General features: G+C 40.5%; 1 protein-coding gene across 4 annotated transcripts in view; it reads left to right on the top strand.

The window, feature by feature from the left end:
• DYM (dymeclin) overlaps window positions 1-19,510 on the top strand; it is a 382,780-nt gene that overhangs the window by 284,076 nt on the left and 79,194 nt on the right. The window lies entirely within an intron of this gene.

The raw sequence follows: 19,510 nt of genomic DNA, 5'->3' as shown, positions 1-19,510 counted from the left end.
GAGGAAATAGCTAAAATGGCTCAAACTACTCACCTCTGGGGAGTGGGCAGTTTGCAGAAGGGAAAGGAGGATGGATCAGGGGACTGACTGCTCTTATTTTGTTTCAAATCTTGTAGTCATCCCAACTTTCACATTATTTGTTACTTTGATAAAAATTAAAACAGAAGTTTAGGGGGAAAGAAATAAGGAACAGGAAACTATACACATGTAACAATAAATATTTGGGCTCATTTTCAAAACTGAATTTAATATGTTATTCTCTAAGGCTTAGCCTGTAAAATAGCAAGCTTGTCAGCACCCTCACTTTATAAAGCATAGTCTGATTTTTGGTAATTCAAGAGAGATTGGCTAAAACTGCTAATAAATTATGCATTCCACAATTAAGCATTTTCTCCTACTTCTGGTATTTTTCTTTATTTAATTGGAAATCTCTAATGACATTGACTGAAACTCTTGAAAGCATTATAATGTGAAGTCTTAAATGGGACACTTCCTGTGCTTCTTTATTCAAGCCTCAGTCTAAATTGCATTTTTTTCCTCCTGTTTCTCCCTTTTCTTTGCCTTGAAGGATTTCCCACAATTCACAGTTCTCTCCCACTGGACTCTAGGCTCCGTCTAGGGAAGAGCTCCATCCATTGGTCACCGCTTGAATCCTGAGTCTCATCCAGTACCTTTTCACTGCGCCAGTCTTTCAGTGTTTGTTAAGTAAATGACAGATTTCGTCTTGGAATGTTGTGTTAACTAATAAATAGCTATTGGGAGGATTGATTAAATTGCACCAATTAGCCAGGTCACCTGAAAGAGTTAATAAGATTTCCCCAGCTGCCTAGGGTCCCTGGAACCAGGGACCAATAAATTACAGGGGAGCATGGAGTACCGGGTGGGTGTTCGGTATCCTTCCTGTTACCAGAGCTCTTTGGAAGGAAGTATAAGTAGTATTCACATAGCAACTGTTTTTGAGGTCTTTTGTAAAAGGCAGTTTGTAACTGTTTTTTTGTGTGTGCAGTTAATGAGATTTTAATTTCTCCCTCTGTCTTTGTATGTCTTTCAGTTTTTGAATTCTTTTTACCCAACACGACCAATTCCTCACGCCATTTACTCAGATTTTGAATGGCATAGAGTTGAAGCCATTAAGAAGGTTCCAATCATTCTTTTATTTGGTTTGTCGGCACACTAGAGAGTTAGTTAGCAGTCACTGTTGAATAATAACCAGTAAATTAGTTCAAATAATGTCACAACATCTTTTCTTAAACATAGATCAAACACACATACAAGGAGAAAAACTGCTTCCTAAACATTTTGGTTGGAGAGGCATGTTTATTAAGAAAGCAACTAATTTAGCTAAAATTGATTTTATACTGCTGTTTTCTTATTCTTCGGCTATTTGAGAATTCTTGTTCATCTAGCTGTCAGTATGACCTTTTGGTAAAACCCAAGTGATTTTCAGGAAGGTTCAAACTGATCGTTGGTTTTATTGATGCAGTGAGGCGGAGGTGTCTCTGTAATCGCGGCTGTGCACGTGTAGGTCCCTGCCAAAGCTAAGCGAGTGGCGCCCCTCACAGAGACTTCCTCTTGCACCCAGGTTTGTGACTGTTGCACACGTAGTACAGCATGTTCAGTCTCTTCCACTCGAGCCTGTGCACATCCAATAACTCTCTGATTTTGGACCTTAAGGAAACCATGGTTTTCCTTTAAAGAAAAACTAAAACTGCCTGTCTTTATTTACAAACCCAGAAGACAGTGGACCAAAGAGAATTACCATGAAATTGCAACTTAATGGTCTGCACATTGTAGAAATAGCTGCATCTTCATTGTATTACTTCCTTGTACTGTCAGTGTGCTTTGTTTTTTTTATGAGAAATGCTAATTTTAGCTTTGTTGTCAATGATACTAGCATTGGTGCTTAAAAGTTTTCTTGTTACAATGTACTCATTACCCTAAAATGTCTTTTACTTGCATTTCCTATCTTCCTCCTAACAAAATTTTTTTCCTATTCCCAAATTGGTACAAGTAGACTTAAAGATATGCAAAGAGGAAAGGAAAGGGAAAATCTATTCCTTGTTGTCAAATAAATTTTGACTGGAGAGACTCCTTTAGTAGCCTTTTCCCACATTTTTATATTATCACCTTTTCTTTTCCTCTAAAAGAAGTATTTGTTTCATACTACCTTAGCCCTCCCCCATTTTGATTTTATATTTTACATATTGATAGTTGTTTCTACAAACTTTTGTCCAGGAAAAATTTCCAGAAAATAAAATTAAGCATCTCTCTTTTCCCAAGAAATCAGCACCAAATAGCAAAATGGCAGACAACCCCAACTCATGACTTAACTGCTAAACTATGTTCCTAAGGTGGGGCATTTAAAGTCCCCCAAATTAATTTCATGTTATAGAAACATAAAAATAGATGTCAGTGAATGAAAAATTTGTAGTTTATAACTCTATATTCACAAACAACAGCATGTTAAAAATTGTTTTGGGTGCCTTTGAGGCTTTTGAAAATATAAATCCAATGAAATTTCGACTGAAGACATCTTGTTTTAGTAACTCTTCCTGTAGTAAGCATTCTTCGTTACTCTAAGGACCTTCAAACTGCTTTTAAAATTAGTTTCTGCCACAAGAAATAAATTGCAAATTTAATACAGGATTGCCTCCCAAAGTTTTTGAATGGTAATTGCTGGGCAATAGGCAGTTGCCATGGCAACTTCTTCAGTGATCCCTCACTCTAATTGTAGCAGCAGACTGAGTCACCCTCATTGCCATTGACCTTGACTGAATCGTGAGCATTGGTAGTTATTTGGACAAAACGTCGGCACTGGTCCCAGCATTAAGCAACCATAAATACAACCTTTGGTCATTATGTGGAATATAGTTATAATGCAGTGGATTTCAAATCAAGCTGTCTTCAATCAGGAGTCACTTATATTTCAGCAGTAGACTTGAAATATTTTTGAACACAGTATTTCCTAAAAGGATTAACCATTTAGTATAGCAAGGGCGTAAGAGCTCAGATTCACAGCTCAGAGCATTTCATTGAAATGTACACAGATGTTTTAAAACTCAAATTTCAATGTCGTGGAAGCACTTCTCTGTGTAAGTCAGAGAACAGTGCACTTGTTTGATTGACTTAGTGCCTAACAGTTAACACACATCCCAGTTACATCTAAAGCTGACACGAAATTTTGGTTTACTGTTACTATTGCTAGTAAAAGTAACGATTTCTTGAGCTCCTTTTGCAGGCAGGCGTTGGTATTTTACATACACATTATCTTGTTTCCACTCTAATAGCTTTGCTGATAAAGAAATCAAGGTTTAGATCTTGCCTGTGATCACATGAGCAGTAATAGAACAGGGATTCAAAGGCCAGTCAGATTGACCACAGAAACTTGCCTGTTAACTACTGTGCCATAGTACTCCTCTTCCATATTCTGGCCAATTTCCCATAAAATTGGGGAGTCATAAGAGTAATTGCTCCTGATTTGAGTCCATAAGAATCTTTTTTGGTGTCTAGATTGACGTTTAGCATGCCTCAGTTATATTTGCAATATTTCCAAATGAAAATAGCAAGTTAGCTTTTTGTTCCCTTTTGTAAATGTTAAATTCCTTACTATCTTGAAAATAGTGTCTTTGAGATGTTTCTATTTTATAAAATTAGACAGGATTCTATAACTCCAAGGTGTAAAGGACAAGGACCACAGTTTATTTTATAACCTCAGAATCTGTTCCCAGTGCTTAATACTATGCTATTATGTCATGACATTGGCCTTCAGTTACTGTTTGTGAAGTCATTGTCTTCTCTGGTTATATTCATTACTCTATTTCAATCAGTTGGGAGCCTGTTCTGTCAAATTTTGTTAAACTGTGGGATAGATTTGTTTATTCCCATCTAGAAATAATTGATAGAGATGGCATTAGTTTTGTGTTAGAGGAAACTTCTGTTTTAAAAATAAAAATGCCTCAAGCATAAAATATAGTTTGGTTCTTAACATTAACAATTCAAAAAATGCATCCTATTTTGATTTGCTAATTATCTGAAAAATAAAGTAGAGTGCTATTTAATGCTACTTGAGACAATCTCTTTACAGACCTTTTGCAAAAGCTTATTTGCCAATGCTTTGCTAGAAATCTCACAGACACCTGGATTTTCATGCCGTGAAGTTTGAAGACCATTGGTTGAGTGGGGAGGAGGGCTTAGAAGATCACTGAGCTAATTGTTTTTTGAAATTTTTCAAACCTAAAAAAGTAGAAAAATTTTACAATGACAATCCATAAACCAACACCTAAATTCTTCAGTGGATATTTTACTAAACTTGTTTTGTTACCTACCTATTTATCTCTAATGAAGAAGGAAACAGCAACCTACTCCAGTATTCTTGCCTGGGAAATCCCAAGGACAGAGGAGCCTGATGGGCTACAGCCCATGGTGTCACAAGAGTCGGACGCGACTGAGCAACTGAACCACCACCATCATTCACCTCTGAGCTTCTGTCCGTCCGTTACTGTCTTTTATACATTTCATAGTGAGTTGCCCAGTACCCGTCATTTTAATAACATACATGGTATTCCATTGAGCAGATGGACTACCTTTAACCAGTCATCTGCTGTTGTGCATTTGCTTTACGGCAGGCATTATAACCCTGAAGGGATTGTGTAAAGTGTCCAGGCCCTAATCCCCAGAACCCCTGGATTTGTTAAGTTACCTAAAAGGAGCACCAAAGATGTAAGTTTATGAAGATAAGGAGATTAGTTTGGCTTATTCAGGTGGACCCAGTCGAAACATGTGAGCCCTGAAAAGCAGAGAACTTTATCCATCTGGAGCAGAAGACAAACGTTTAAAGGGGAAGTCCAAGAGATTCAAAGCTGAGAGGAATTTGACACAGCATTGCTGGTGTGAGATGGAAGGGGCCATGTGATTCGGGCAGCAGGAAGTTCCTAACAGAGATTCCCGACTGATAGCCAGCAAGAAAATAAGAAACCCAGCTCTGCAGCCTTGAGGAAATGAATTCTGCCCACACCCTGAATGAGCTTGGAAAGGGTTTCTCCTTCAGGGCCTCCAGATAAGTGCCTCACACAGCTGACGCCTTGATTTGGGGCTCCTGAGATGAGAGCAGAGGAACCAACCAAACCTACGAGACTGCGAGATAAATTGGCGTTATTTTAAACTGTTAAATTTGTGATAGATTTTTATGGCAATAATAGAAAACAAATTCAGGGATGGTGAGGATTTTTTACTTTAATATAAACATTCACAAGGCTGAATCCTTGAGTACAGCCTTACTTATTTCCTTAGGATAAATTTCTAACGTTAGAATTGCCGGGACCACGTTGTTCAGTCCCTAAGTCTGACTCTTTGCGACCCCATGGACTACAGCACCCCATGGGCTTCCATGGTGGCTCAAGTCGGTAAAGAATGCATCTGCAATGCAGGAGACCCAGGTTCAATCCCTGGGTCAGGAAGATCCCTAGAAAAGGAAATGGCAACCCGCTCCAGTATTCTTGCATGGGAAATCCTATGAACAGAGGAACCAGGCAGGCTACAGTCCATGGGGTCACAGAATCAGACATACCTTAGTGACTAAACCACCACAGCACACCAGGTTTCCCTGTCCTTCACCATCTCCCAGAGTTTGCTCAAACTCATGTCCATTAAGTCAGCAGATCCCATCCAACCATCTCATCCTCTGTTACCTGCTTCTCCTCCTGCCTTCAGTTTTTCCCAGCATCAGGGTCTTTTTCAGTGAGTCAGCTCTTCCAGTCAGGTGGCCAAAATATTGGAGACTTAGCTTCAGCATCAGTCCTTTCAGTGAACACCCAGGACTGATCTCCTTTAGGATGGACTGGTTGGATCTCCTTGCAGTCCAAGGGACTCTCAAGAGTCTTCTCCAACATCACAGTTCAAAAGCATCAGTTCTTCGGTGCTCAGCCTTCTTTATGGTCCAACTCTCACATCCATACATGACTACTGGAGAAACCATAGCTTTGACTATACGGACTTTTGTCTGCAACGTAATGTCTCTGCTTTTTAATATGATGTCTAGGTTTGTCATGGCTTTTCTTCCAAGGAGCAAGCGTCTTTTAATTATGTGGCTACAGTCATCATCCACAGTGATTCTGGAGCCCAAGAAAATAAAGTCTGTCACTGTTTCCAGTGTTTCCCCGTCTGTCTGCCATGAAGTGATGGGACCGGATGCCATGATCTTATTTTGTGAATGTTGAGTTTTAAGGCAGCTTTTTCACTTTCCTCTTTCACCTTCATCAAGAGGCTCTTTAGTTCCTCTTCAATTTCTGCCTTTAGGGTGATGTCATCTGTGTATCTGAGGTTCTTGATATTTTTCCCGGCAATCTTTATTCCAGCTTGTGATTCATCCAGTCTGACATTTCACATGATATACTCTGCATATAAGTTAAATAAGCAGGGTGAAGATATACAGCCTTGATGTACTCCTTTCCCAATTTTCAACCAGTCTGTTGTTCATGTCTAGTTCTAACTGTTGCTTCTTGACCTGCATACAGGTTTCACAGGAGGCAGGTAAGATAGTCTGGTATTCCTATCTCTTGAAGAATTTTCTACAGTCTATTGTAATCGACACAGTCAAAGGCTTAATCATAGTCAATGAAGCAAAAGTAGAAGTTTTTCTAGAATTCTCTAGCTTTTTCTCTGATCCAGCGGATACTGGCAATTTAATTTCTGGTTCCTCTGCCTTATCTAAACTCAGCTTGTACATCTGGAAGTTCTCAGTTCACATAATGTTGAAGCCTGTCCTGTGTATGTGCTCAGTCACTAGTCATGTCCGATTCTTTGCAACCCCTTGGACTATGGCCCACCAAGCTCCTCTGTCCATGGAATTCTCCAGGCAAGAATACTGAATTGGATTGCCATTTCCTCTTCCAGGACATCTTCCTGACCCAGGGATTGAACCCATGTCTCCTGCAGCTCCTGCATTAACAGGCAGATTCTTTAACACTGAGCCACCTGGGAAGCCCATGTTGAAGCCTAACTTGAACGATTTTGAACATTATCTTGTTAGCATGTGAAATAAGTGCAGTTGTCGGGTAGTTTTAACATTCTTGGCATGGCCCTTCTTTGGGCTTGGAATGAAAACGGACCTTTTGCAGTCCTGTGACCACTGCTGAGTTTTCTAAATTTGCTGGCATATGAAGTGCAGCACTTTCACAGCATCATCTTTTAGGATTTGAAATAGCTCAGCTGAAATTCCATCACCTCCACTAACTTTGTTCGGAGTGACGCTTCCTAAGACCCACTTGACTTCATACTCCAGGATGTCTGGTTCTAGGTGAATAACCACACCTTTGTGGTTATCCAGATCGTTAAGAACTTTTTTGTACAGTTCTTCTGTGTATTCTTGCCACTTCTGCTTAATGTCTTCTGCTTCTGTTAGGACCATACCATTTCTGTCCTTTCTTGTGCCTATCTTTGCATGAAATGTTCCCTTGGTATCTGATTTTCTTGAAGAAACTAAAAGCCTCTTGATGAAAGGGAAAGAGGAGAGTGAAAAAGTTGGCTTAAAGCTCAACATTCAGAAAATTAAGATCATGGCATCTGGTCCCATCACCTCATGGGAAATAGATGGGGAAACAGTGTCAGACTTTATTTTTGGGGGCTCCAAAATCACTGCAGATGGTGGTTGCAACCATGAAATTAAAAGACACTCCTTGGAAGGAAAGTTATGACCAACCTAGATAGCATATTAAAAAGCAGAGACATTACTTTGTCAACAAAGGTCCATCTGGTCAAGGCTATGGTTTTTCCAGTGGTCATGTATGGATGTGAGAGTTGGACTGTGAGGAAAGCTGAGCGCTGAAGAATTGATGCCTTTGAACTGTGATGTTGGAGAAGACTCTTGAGAGTCCCTTGGACTGCAAGGAGATCCAACCAGTCCATCCTAAAGGAGATCAGTCCTGGGTATTCATTGAAAGGACTGATGCTGAAGCTGAAACTCCAATACTTTGGCCACCTCATGCGAAGAGTTCTCATTGGAAAAGACAATGATGCTGGGAGGGATTGGGGGCAGGAGGAGAAGAGGACGACAGAGGATGAGATGGCTGGATGGCATCACTGACTCAATGGACATGAGTTTGGGTAAACTCCGGGAGTTGGTGATCGACAGGGAGGCCCGGTATGCTGCAATTCATGGGGTCACAAAGAGTCGGACACAACTGAGTGACTGAACTGAATGGCCTAATGGTTTTCTCTATATTTTCTTCAAGATGAGTCTGAATTTTGCAATAACTGGCTCATGATCTGAGCCACAGTCAGCTCCCGGTTTTGTTTTTGCTGACTGTACAGAGCTTCTCCATCTTGGGCTGCAAAGAGTATAATCAGTCTGATTTTGGTATTGACCATCTGGTGATATCCATGTGTAGAGATCTCTTGTGTCGTTGGAAGAGGGTGTTTGCTATAACCAATTGGTTCTCCTTGCAAAACTCTGTTAGCCTTTGCCCTACTTCATTTTGTACTCCAAGGCCAAACTTGCCTGTTACTTCTGCATTCCAGTCCCCTATGATGTAAAAGACATCTTTTTTTGGTGTTAGTTCTAGAAGGTCTTGTAGGTTTTATAGAAGCATTCAACTTAAGCTTCTTTGACATTAGTAATTGGGGCATGCTGCTAAGTCACTTCAGTCATGTCCGGCTCTGTGCAACCCCATAGATGGCAGCCCACCAAGCTCCACCGTCACTGGGATTCTCCAGGCAAGAACATTGGAGTGGGTTGCCATTTCCTTCTCCAGACTTGGGTTATTATGAAGTTGAATGGTTTGCCTTGGAAACATACTGAGATCATTCTGTCATTTTTGAGGTTGCACCCAAGTTGTACATTTCAGATTCTTCTGTTGACCATGAGGGCTACTCCTTTTCTTCTCAGGGATTCTTGCCCGCAGTATAGATGCAATGGTCATCTGAACTAAATTCGACCATTCCTGTCCATTTTAGTTCACTGATTCCTAAAACGTGTTCACTGTTACCATCTCCTGGTTAACCACTTCCAATTTACCTTGATTCATGGACCTAACATTCCAGGTTCCTACGCAGTATTGTCCTTTACAACATCAGACTTTACTTTTACCACCAGACACATCTACAACTGGGTGTCGTTTCCACTTGGCTCAGCGTCTGTATTCCTTCTGGAGCTATTTCTTGGCTCTTTTCCAGTAACATATTGTACACCTACCAAACTGGGGGGCTAATCTTTCAGTGTCATATCATTTTGCCCTTTCATACTATTCATGGGGTTCTCAAAGCAAAAATGCTGAAGTAGTTTGCCATTCCCTTCTCCAGTGGACCACGTTTTGTTAGAACTCTCCACCATGACCGGTCCATCTTGGGTGGCCCTGTACAGCCTGGCTCATAGTTTCATTGAGTTTCACAGAGCTGTGATCCATGTGATCAATGTGATCATTTTGGTTAGTTTTCTGTGATTGTGATTTTCATTCTGTCTTCCCTTTGATAGAAGAGGATAAGAGACTTATGCAAGCTTCCTTATGGAAGGGATTGGCTGTGGGAAAAACTTGCTCTGGTGGGTAGGAGCATGCTCAGTAAATCTTTAGTCCAGTTTTCTGCTAATGGGTGGGACTGCGCTCCCTGCCTGTACTTTGACTTGAGGAGTCTGCAGTCTCTATTAGGGCTGCCATATAGTACACTCTATGGTGGGCTAATGGCAGCCTCCTCCAAGAGGACTTATGCCAACATGCTATGCTTCCCAGGACTGCTGCTGCCATTGTCCCTGACCCTTTGGCAGGCCACTGTCGACCCACCCACACCTCTGCCAGAGACTCCCAAACACAGGCAAATCTGGCTCAGCCTCTTGTGTGGTCGCTGCGCCTTTCACCTGGGTCCTGGTGCACACAGGGTTTTGTTTGTGCCCTCCAAGGAGTCTCTTGTTTCCCCAGTCCTGTGAAAATTCTGTAATCAAATCCTGCTGACCTTCATAGGCAGATTCCCTGGGGATTCCCAGTCCCTTTGCTGGATCCCCAAATTGGGAAGTCTCTTCTGTGGCCTAGGACTTTCGCAAGTGTGAGAACTCTTTGGTACATTTGTTCTTCAGTTTGTGGATCATCCATCAGGTGGCTGTGTGGTGAGGCTAATGGCAGCCTCCTCCAAGAGGACTTACGCCACACATTGTGCCTCCCAGGACTGCTGCTACTCGTGCCCCTGTCCCTGTGGCAGCTACTGCTGACCCGCACCTCCGCAGAAGACCTTCAAACATTCACAGGCAGGTCTGGCTCAGTCTTTTGTGGGGGTCACTGATCCTTTCCTGGGTCCTAGTGTGCACAAAGTTTCGTTTGTGCCCTCCAAAAGTCTCTGGCAGGTATGAGGTTTGATTAAACATGATTGCAGCCCTCTTACTGTCTCATTGAAGCTTCACCTTTGTCCTTGGACAAGGGGTATCTTCTTTTGGTGGGTTCCAATGTCCTCCTATTGATGGTTGTTCAGCAGCGATTTTGGTGTTCCCACAGGAGACGAAGAGCACACGTCATTCTACTCTGTCTTGAGGCTTAGTCCCCAGCATCTACCAGATCATATGTTCTGTTTTACTTATGGGTCATATCACTTATTTTATGTGTCCTATAATTTTGTATTCAATGCCAAACATTGTGTCTGGCATTGAATAGAAACAGAATCTGAAGCAAAAATTGTTTATGACTGTAAAAGGGCACACCTGTGCCGCTAGGCTGCCAGTATGGCGTTGGATCCTTCTAGTTAGGACTGGAGTTGAGTTTGGGGTTTGTATCTTCATTGTACCACCAACTTCAGCTTCCCGCAGCAGTTGTTACCTGTGTTTAAAGAATGGGTCTGTGTTTTGTGGGGTTTTTTCAGTATTCCTTTACCATACTCTGCTTTCAGCAGTCCATGTAGTGGAGTTAGAGAAGAGAAGGAGTATTTTCTATTGTCCTGGTCCAGCCTTAATCCTTGGGAGTCCGTAGTTGCACCTGGGTCTTAGAGGTAGGGCTTCCTCAGCATCTCTGCCTCTCCTTCCCCTTGGCAACCAAACCGCCTAATATCTGTGGCGGGCCTTGAGTGGGAGTTGAGTGCCCCTTCTCCAGTGATAGTAGACGTCCACCTGGTATTGGTAGAGGCGTGGGATCCTGGTCCCAACCCCCAGTGTTAGGTTTTTGTTTCTGTCTCTTCTGCCAGAATGGGTCTTTGCCTATGTCCTCGGGGTAAGAGGGTTATTGTTTCTCATTCTGGAGCAGTTGGGTTTTGTTCCTACTTCTCCCCTAGAAACAGTGAAAATTTGCCTGTGCTCTAGGCTAAAAGGGTTTGCTCCTTCGATAGCTTAAGGCTGTTGCTTAGCTTGAGAAGAATGTCTGGGAAGGAGGGGAGTCCTGGTGCCTGCCTGCAGCAGCAGCTGGTCACCTTCTGCAAGCTTGAGCCATGTGGAGGTGCTCCTGAGCGGCTGGTGAAGGCCGGTGGAAGAGAACTTTCTGGTGAGTGCAGACTCCACTGGATCTGAGGCTCTTGCTTTGCAGACCAACACGCTAGACCACACTGAGCAGTTAAGAATTCTTTAAAATTGTAGCTGGTTTTTTCTTACCCACTTCTGTGGAAACCACCTCTTCTGCCTGCTCTTGGCCAAAAGCGAGGGAGTGCTTGTCTTCCTTCCTTCCTTCCTTCCTTCCTTCCTTAGAAGGGCTTGTCCCTCTTGGGAATTCATTTCTCTTGATTGACTTGCAGAATTGTTCTCTGATGGCCTTAAGAAGACTTTTGATTATTAAATTATCTGTATATTCCTCCTTGTTACAGTAGGAGATGGCATTCTTTGCCGCTTTCTACATCCTAAGCAGAAGTCAATCTGCGTCTCTTAGTGCTTCCCTATGTTGCCCAAAGAGCCCATTTTGTTTTATATTTGAGACCCAGAAAGTGACTTGTCCAGTTGATAGCAAAACTGAGACAAGAACCCATGTTAGAGCTTCTCTCTATTAACTTGTAGCTACCTCTGTTTTTCCTTTTTCCCTTTTTTTAAACATCAGAGCTACAGCTCTCTTATGTGTGATGCTTTACTGCCTTTCTTAGCACCACCCATCCTTCTCCCCAAGAAAGAATGAAAAAAGAGCACCAGGCACCTTAGGTCTCTGATGTTTATGTGAAATTCCTGACTTAGAGTTTAGCAATTATTTCCCTTCTATGCATCAACAATATCAAAGATAATTAACAAATACTGCAAAAAAGTGAGTTATAGAAGAATCAGTAGATTCCCTGGTTTAGAGACTGATTGTTTTTGAACTTAGCTCTGTGCATTTTTATTCTCAAAGTTTGTTTTGTTTTTTCCCTTTCTAAATGAACAGTGACACTTAGGTGCCACAGTAATCTAAAGTAAATTCTAAATTTTATTGAAGTTTGAGGTCACCGTAAAGATTTTTTCTACTATGAGTTAACATTTTTGGCTAGTCTAATAAAATTTGCTCTCTGAATTCAGTATTTTCTGCATTTTTTATGGAATTTTCAGTATTTTCTGAGATTTTTTAAAATCTCAGAAGCACTTATTTTCCCAAATAAAGAACTGTGACTCAGGTTAAAGTCACATACCTAGTTACTGGCAGAATTGGGATGGAGCTGGGACTCATATCTCAAAGCGGGGTGATAGGAAGCACTCGGTCAACTGTCAAAGTCATTTTTAAAAAAGCGGTACATCTTCCTAGAGATGTATTTTACTTAGATGTTACTTTTTATAGGATCTGGAAAGCCATTGGTTTTATAATAAACAATGTATTTTGGAGAAGAGTAGACATGAGTACTAATCCTTAATATAAAACATTGCTGTTTCAAAACAAATCATTCATTTATTTGGCTGTGTCAGGCCTTCGTTGCAGCGCCCGCATCTTTGCTGTGTCCTGAAGGGTCTTTTGTCGTGGCACTCCGGTTCTCCAGGTGTGGCGCAAGGGCTCCAGAGCACGCCGACTTGGTAGATGTAGCACTCTGCCTTGGTTGCTCTGCAGTATGTGGGATTTTAGTGACTCGACCAGGGATAGAACCCATGTGCCCTGCGTTGCAAAATGGATTCTTAACTACTGGAGCACCAGGGAAGTCCCAAAACATTGTATTTTTAAGAACAAAATGGAAAACTCCAAGCTCAAGGGGCTTCTTTAGTGGTCCAGTGATTAAGACTCTGTACTCCCAATGCAGGGGGCCCGGGTTTGATCCCTGGTCAGGGAACTAAGATCCTGCATGCTACGTGGCATGGCCTAAATGAATTAATTAATTACATTTCCTTGTTTTAAAAAGAGCTCCGTGTGCGCGTCCTCTCTTCTGCCAGCGGGAGGGCCGGGGAAGGGGGGAGAAGCACAGTTCCACACCCCCACATGCTGCCCAGTATGAGTAGCCGGCTAAGGCAGATGCTTGTGGGGGGCTGCAGCCTAGCTGGATTTCAGTTGGCACATTCCTTTTTTTGGAGTTCTCTGGCCGTTTTCCGGGTGTGCAAAAACATGTAAAGTTAACCCATGTCCCCGGGCAGTCACCATTATCTTGCTTTCCCGCCACCAGTAAGCATGCTGTAAATAACAGGCTTCCCAGGATTCTAGTTTAGGCTCACGGGCCACATTCAGACCCTGCCCAAGGGATGAAGAAAGCGACCGCTTCATTTTACCCAAGACAGTGGTGCCAGAGCTCAGCCATCTCCGCCACCCCCAACCCGCCATGTTATTAACGTTTCACATCATTTCCTCTGGTCGCAGGATTATTCTTCAGCTGTAATTCTGCATGTAGTAGAAAGCTAGTTCTTGCTATCAGAATCTTGATATTCTGGGACAATTCCAGTTCTGGCTGGAAATAGCAATGGTCACAAAGCTTTTCAGCAATGTGCGCCAGTGAATTTTAACAGCAGAAAGATAGCAAGACTCCATCACTGAATGACTGGCTTTGAAGGCCATTTGCACGTTAACTTTAAAAAAAGAGTCTTGCCTGTAGCTTCCGCCCCACTCTCCCCCACTTTGGCCAAGTCCCATTAATTTTGTTGAAGGTTTTTATTTTCTGCTGAAAATGCAGGAAATTTAGACAACTCTCTTGGAATCCCCCCAAAACTAATACAAACAAGATACATATGCTTCTCTTAAGGAAACTAAAAATAAATGAATTGGAACTATTTAACTGTATAAATTCCCTCTTAAAAGAAAAAGGAAGTTTATATAACGAAGCAGCCCTGACTGCTGTTGACAGGGTAAGGTGCTCCCACAGCTGCCAGCTTGTCCGTTTGACGTGAATTCACTACTCAACACAGATCATGTTCACTGTTCGTTACCAACATGTACAAAACCATCAGAAACATCTGAAAAGGGGGCCATTTTCTCAAGGCCCTTGTATTTACATTTAGATTTTCTGCAATAAAATAAGCCTGGCTTTTTTTTTTCTTTTTTTTTTTTTTTTTTTCTTTTTGAGAAGAAAGTCTGTTTGACGTGGGATCCATTCCTGGCATGGAAGTTGTATGTACTAAAAAGTAAATACCATGAATGAAAAAGACACAATATTCTCCCCATATTTTGCTACTTTACCAATGAACCATCTGATTTTATCTCTGACAAAGCTAATTTTGGTTAGTTTTTGGAAATGTGTCTTTTAAAAAAAAGAAAGTGTGTCTTTTTAAGAAACTTTATTCCATAAATAAAGGAAAACTAGTCCCTAAAGGACTAGTTTTGTAAATTAATAAAAGTGGGATTTAGCACATATCTAAAGCTAAGAGATGTGATTCTTTGCACTTATAATATTTGCATTAATTTATCTAGTTTGGAAAGGCAGTTATCTCTATGTTCTTTCCGTAATAGTATTTAAAATTTAAATGATTTATAGAGTTACATGTTAAAACAGGTATTATCAGAAAATTATAATCAACCACTCCCTAATTTAAGCTTATTTTTAATTTCTGAATTATATTTAATATCTTTTTTGTTTTGTAAAGCACTAGTATGCTTTCTAGTGTGAGTGACAATATGAAAAAATATGATATTGTATAAAATGTCTTTGCTCTAGCTCCTTTGATTATATTTTCAGTCAATTTTAGTAATGACAGAAAAAACTTTATGTTCTTGACATTTAATTTATAAATCTGCAGCTGAAAATAATCTTTGAAAGATAGCATTAGAATTAGAACTTGTCACAGAAACAGTAAACAAAGAAGTAAACTACCTAGTAATTCCTTTAAGTATAAGAGACTTGGTATAACTTCTAAGGAGCCTCAGTCAGACTGATGAATGTAAGTTAAACCTAATGTGGAGTATACTTACTGAGGTAGTTTATACTTTACCTGACTTGGGGATAAAATAAATGATCAGTAGTTTGGTTTGGGTTTAAATGAGCAGATACCTGTTTGGGGATTGAATATATTATCCTGTTTGTTGCAGCAAATTACTTAATAAAACATCGAGAATAAATTATCAATGTTTGTTTGAAAGCAGAAAGTATAAGCTATCAATAGGTAATTAATTTTTTATATTTAAGTTTAATATATTAGGACTTAAGGGGCCTAATATATTACATATAACATATGTAACATATGTTATATGTAACATAAATTGGTACAAAATACTTAGGAACATGAAATTCTGCAGAAAGCCAATGTTTTGATTTGTATTACTATGATAGTTATACCATCTCACTGGGTTGCTCTTAGATGAGAGAAATTTCAGAGGAAATTCTGAACTCAAAGTTCCTTCCTCCTCTTCTTCTAATTCAAGTAGCAATGTAAGATGAAAATACAGTTGAGAGAACTATAGTCACGATTATGTTGTCAGTTCCCAATATGAAGGCAAATCCCTTTTCTTTGCTCCAAACACATAAAAGTAATAGATGAACCATAACTAGAAAAAAACCTTGAAACCACATAGCCACACCCTAAAATGAGACAGAGAACTTCTTGATCAATGAGAAATAGAAAAAGCGCTCGAAGCAGATAGCAGGGTCTGAAGCTGTGAGGCTGCTAAGCTTCTCGTCTGGAAGGAGGCAGGAGTGGCTGGAAGCTCAGCTGCTGCGAGGCAGGCGCAGCACTCGGGCCCTCGGGAGGCAGCACGCTAGTGCCGGGTTCCCTGCTGGAAAGGAAGAAGGAGAATAGATCGCTTACTGAAAAGAGCCTGAATAGAGGCACTGATAATGACCCAGTTCTGTGTCTAGGGAGGTGGGAAGACCCAGAACCAGCCTCACCCTGGAATCTTGAGCCTATTGTGAGGGGATGTGGCCTGGTGACAGACCTTGCTTATCCTGCCTTTAATGTGATTGCAGGGCAGCAGCCCTGATAAACCAGCGATGAGACCTCGTTTCAGACTGAGAGCTCTAGAAAGCTCTGCATGACCTGTAGGCTTGGGGGGATTAAGCCATACTTAGTGAGCCTAAATAACTAAAAGTCCAAAATACATGCTGAAATCTAACTTAATACTAAGAAAAACAGCCAACATAGTCATGATCATGCTTAAGGTAAGTTTATCCAAAGAGAAGCAAAAATTAATAGGCTAATTTTAAAAATACTCTTAAGTATTTTTAATATTCTCAAAGATAAATGAAGGATATATTATTTATTGAGAAGAATAAATAAATATAAAATAAAAACAGGGAGAAATGAAACAAGAACATGACTCAGAACTATTTCATTAGAAAGCTTAGAATGAAAAATATAGTCATTGGATTTGAAAGCTCAGTAGACAAATTCTAAACTGGACAGTATCAAAGACAGTAAATTGTAAGATAATGAGAAAAAATTATCCAAATTATCTTTATGGAAGAGACTAGATTGTCAGATGGAAAGAACACTCTGAATACTAAGCAGGATAAATGAAGATAAATCAAAACTGAAACATATGGTTGTGAAAGTCAAGAGTGTTAAAGAATGAAAAGTAAACCTTAAAAGCTACCACAGAGCTTTTCCACAGGGCAACAATAGTTAGGTTTGTGTGATGAACTGCTCAAAGCCAAAAACAGATGCCAGAATAAAGTGAACAAGTATCTTTAAAGTGTGTAGGGAAGTAACTAATTCTGTACCCAGATAAACTATAAGGGTGAATGTAAAATAAAGACATATTTCAACCACACTAGGACTGAAAGTTTATTATCTATAGACTTCATTGAAAGCACTATTAAAGGATGTACTTCAAATAGAAGAGAAGTTTACCTGTAGAGAAGCAGAATGCAAGAATCAGTGGTGTGCACTGAAATCCATATGTAAAGTTAGTCAACCTCTGACTTTTGTTCTCTCAGTCCTGTCCGACTCTTTGTGACCCAATGGACTGCAGCACGCCAAGCTTCCCTGTCCTTCACCATCTCCCGAAGTTTGTTCAAACTCATGTTCATCGAGTCAGTGATGCCATCCAACCATCTCATCCTCTGTCATCCCCTTCTCCTTCTGCCTTCAATCTGTCCCAGCATCAAGGTCTTTTCCAATGAGTTGGCTCTTCACATCAGATGGCCAAAGTATTGGAGTTTCAGCATCAGTCCTTCCAGTGAATATTCAGGATCGATTTCCTTTAGGATTGACTGGTTTGATCTCCTTGCTTTCCAAGAGACTCTTAAGAGTTTTCTCCAGCGCCACAGTTCTAAAGCATCAGTTCTTCAGTGCTCAGACTTTTTTATTGTCCAGCTCTCACATCCATACATGACTACTGGAAAAACCACAGCTTCAACTGTATGGACCTTTGTAGGCAAAGTAATGTCTCTGTTTCTTAATATGTTGTCTAGGTTTGTCATAGCTTTTCTTCCAAAGAGCAAGCGTATTTTAATTTCATGGCTGCGGTCACTGTCCACAGTGATTTTGGATCCCAAGAAAATAAAGTCTGTCACTGTTTCCATTTTTCCCCCATGTATTTGCCATGAAGTGATGAGACTGGATGCCATGATCTTCGTTTTTCAAATGTTGAGTTTTAAGCCGGATTTTTAACTCTCCTCTTTCACTTTCATTAAGGGGCTCTTTAGTTCCTCTTCGCTTTCTGCCGTAAGGGTGGTATCATCTACATATCTGAGGTTATTGATATTTCTCCCTGCAATCTCGATTCCAGCTTGTGCTTCATCCAGCCCAGCATTTCACATGATTTACTCTGCATATAAGTTAAATAAGCAGGATGACAGTATACAGCCTTGACAGACTCCTTTCCCAATTTTGAACCAGTTTGTTGTTTCATGTCCAGTTCTAACTGTTGCTTCTTAACCTGCATGCAAATTTCTCAGGAGACAAGTAAGGTGGCCTGGTATTCCCATCTCTGAAGAATTTTCCAGTTTGTTGTGATCTCTACAGTCAGAGGCCTCAGTGTAGTCAGTGAAGCAGAGGTAGATGTTTTTCTGGAATTATCTTGCTTTTTCTATGATCCAGTGGATGTTGGCAATTTGACCCCTGGTTCCTCTGCCTTTTCTAAATCCAGCTTGTACGTCTGGAAGTTCTCGGTTTACATGCTATTGAAGCTAGCTCGAAGGATGTTGAGCATTACATTGCTAGCATGTGAAGTGAGTGCAGTCGTGCGGTAGTTTGAACATTATTTGGCATTGCCCTTTGAGATTGCAATGAAAACTGGCCTTTTTTGAGTACTGATTTTTTAAAAAACCATTTGTTTTTTTTTAAAAAAACATGAAATTAAAAACCTAAGCAACTGTAACAAAACAGGGAAGAAGGGGGTCAGCACCTTGCTGTTCAAGAAGTTAAAAGTGTATTAACCTCCTTTGATCTTGTTCAGGAGGTAAATAGCAGTATTTTATCTATTTTTATTGATTGATTGATTACAGTGGGTCTTCGTTATTGCGCACAGGTTTTCTCTAGTTGCGGTGAGCAGAGGCTGTTCTCCACCTTCTCTTGTTATGGAGCAGGGCTGAAGAGCACGTGGGCTTCAGTAGTTGCAGCTCACAGGCTCTAGAGTGCGGGCTCAGAAGGTGTGGCACGCAGGCTTAGCTGCTCCTCCGCGGTATGCTGGGATCTCCCACATGCTAGAACCCATGTCTCCTGTATTGGCAGGTGTTTCTTATCCATGGGCCACTTTATCCCTTGGACATTGTTTTTACTTTCCTTTTTTCCTGTCCCGTAAATGTTGATTTGTTGCTGGACATTGTTCTTAAAGCAGTACAGGTGGAGGTAAATTGTATGGAAATAAGTATACCTTTTTGTCTGCTAGATCAGGATAGTAAACTTTTCCATCAGAGTCCAGATAGTAAATATTTTTTATTTTGTAGGCCATGCAGTCTTAGATGTGAAGTGTATTTTACCTAATAATAATATGGCCATTCCTACTGTATTTTGATTAATAGTTCATGTTATAACTTTTTCCATTCTTTTACCTTCAGTCTAACTTTATTTAAAGTGAGTTACATTTGAAGTTTCTTGTAGATAGCATATAGTTTCATCGTGTATTTTTTTGTCCAGTTGTTCAGATTTTAATTATTGAAATCTCTTTGTATGGATTTGCTCTAGACACTTTACATACATAACTTACATAACTTGCCACATCTAGTAGTGTTGACATTGTCCCAATTCAAATGAGAGGTAGAAAGTATCCTCTCTTTAAATTCCTTTGCTCTCCCTGGTTTATAATGTAATTGT

The sequence above is a fragment of the Cervus elaphus genome, chromosome 27, assembly GCF_910594005.1.
Source record: "Cervus elaphus chromosome 27, mCerEla1.1, whole genome shotgun sequence".
In the NCBI taxonomy this organism is placed as follows: domain Eukaryota; kingdom Metazoa; phylum Chordata; class Mammalia; order Artiodactyla; family Cervidae; genus Cervus; species Cervus elaphus.
Note: the sequence above shows the minus strand (reverse complement) of the source record. Positions and strands in the feature narration are given on the sequence as shown.